Source organism: Helianthus annuus, chromosome 17 (genome assembly GCF_002127325.2).
Source record: "Helianthus annuus cultivar XRQ/B chromosome 17, HanXRQr2.0-SUNRISE, whole genome shotgun sequence".
Classification (NCBI taxonomy): Eukaryota; Viridiplantae; Streptophyta; class Magnoliopsida; order Asterales; family Asteraceae; genus Helianthus; species Helianthus annuus.
Window position 1 is genome coordinate 88,114,614 of NC_035449.2, and position 2,193 is coordinate 88,116,806.

Sequence of the window (2,193 nt, forward strand, 5' to 3'; positions counted from 1 at the left end):
TAGCCGATCGGCTGGCCCGGTCGATCGGCTGGCATGTCCGATCGGCTGGGCTGTTTGAACAGCCTAGCCGTTCGGCCAGCATTTCTGACCTGGTCGGCCTTCCGTCTAACACTTGGCTGTTTGTTCACTTGTTTTTATATCGAGGTAGTTTGATAACGAGTTGAACTATGACATCCTCCGTTCCTACTTGTTTCCTTGGCTCGGACAGGAATCACCCAAGTCCGGCTGGTGAACGGTTCGGAGCGTCGGTTTAAAGTTTAACTCGAAATCAGTGAACCTTGTTCATAGAACCCGAATCTTGAACCTCCTAACTGTTAGAATGAGTGGTCAGCCGGTTCAAGTCCCGTTTCTACCGGTTTTTTGGGTTTCGAGTGTAAAAGGTTGAGGAATGTTGGAGATTATTCATAAAAATGTTAAGATTTGTAAAAATCTTTGTTTGTTTATGTGGAAATCGGTCAGATCTAAGCTATTCGGGGTTGAATGAGGTCAAAGTTTGATGTTCTTCAAGAACACCATGATGACATCACCCAAGAACACTTAGATCTTGGTGATTTCACGGTTAGAATCCAAGTTTTGAAAGATAGAAAGGTGTAGAATCACGTAATGATCAAGATCGTACAAGAATTAGAGTGAAAACTTACCGGGATTGAGAGAAATCTGAGAAATGATTTAGAATAGGAGCTGGTCTGTCAGAACTTTCCAAAAGTGGAAATGAAGACAAGGACAACCCTATTTATAGGCTTCCAAAAGGGGAAAGTGGCAGCCGATCGGCCAGAAGTTCCGATCGAGTGGGCTGCTCGATCGGCTGGCAAGATGCTAGCTGATCGGCTGGCCTGTTCGATCAGGATGCCTCCTGTTCGATCCGCGACACACTTTTGAGTATTTTGCGACGATTTTCGACGTTTCGATTTCGATGGACGATGATACGAATACGATAGGGTTCCTAGTCAAATTACTTTCAGTCTCAACCACTATATCTACATACAAGCATCTACATTTCACGTTTCGATGTCGGTTTTGATTCGATTTTCGTTTGATTTGCTTGAATACCACACCAAACATAAAGTAAACACGCACAAGTAACACATAAGGCACACACACACGTATAACAATACCACAATTCGCAGAATTCGAGTCTCGGGTTCGATGATTGTTAGATCGGTTTGATTACTGATTACTTAACTTTATCGCATTGTTACTTCCTATCATTCACAGTCGTAGATTGGTTCGCTTTAAAACACATTCGATTACCTCGATTCTTGCTGATTACAACACTTACTCCACATAATACAACTAAAACATAAAATCGACTATTTACAGTCAAAGGAAGTCAAAGTTGCCTTGGACTTTGACTTTGACTTTGACATTCGAAAACACGGGGTGTTACAAAGGGATCTTTTCAATTATATCATCACATGATATTTCTAACCAGATTTTCAAATCAATCTGTTTAACTAGACCACTCAAGGGGTCCAATTATAGTATAGTACTTTAAAACCCAAGGGACTTTACTACAACGTAGAAGTCCATTAAGGATTTAAGATAGTACCTTTGGATACCCTAATGAATCCCTCATGTGAGATATGGAAGATTCTACGAGGATTTGGATGGATCACACAAAACATATAAGAGAACATATAAGCACATAATCACATAATTAGTTAACTTGATCTTTAATTTGTTATCTTTGGACACGGATAATTAAAGCACACCAGGAAATCCAATCCGTGGATTTTATTTGGCACTTTAATCATTAAGAATCTATCTATGGGGATAGAAGGATCTTCAACAGGAGTTTGGCTTTGTTTCTTAAAAGAAACGAGCATTAAAGGTTCTTGGGGAGATCACAAGTGATCATAATAATGACAGAACCACACGAGTAGTTTGTATTTGTGTTGACATCAAAAGGTTGCATCAAACATTTATACAATTGCGTCAGTTAAAAATAAAAACGATGAATTTTTATTTATATAACAACTGACTTGTCTTTAAATGTCAAAAGATAACAACCAGAGGAAATAACAAAACACTAATTGTTCACTGCTGCATCATTGTTTACGTTTGCCTCATTGATGTTAAATGCTCGTCCACGCGCTGGAGGTATGTTAACAAGTTTTGGGCAATTGTTTCTGTAGTGAGTAAGGTCACCACAGTTATAACATGACCCCGGTGGGAACCGTGCTTGAACAGCAG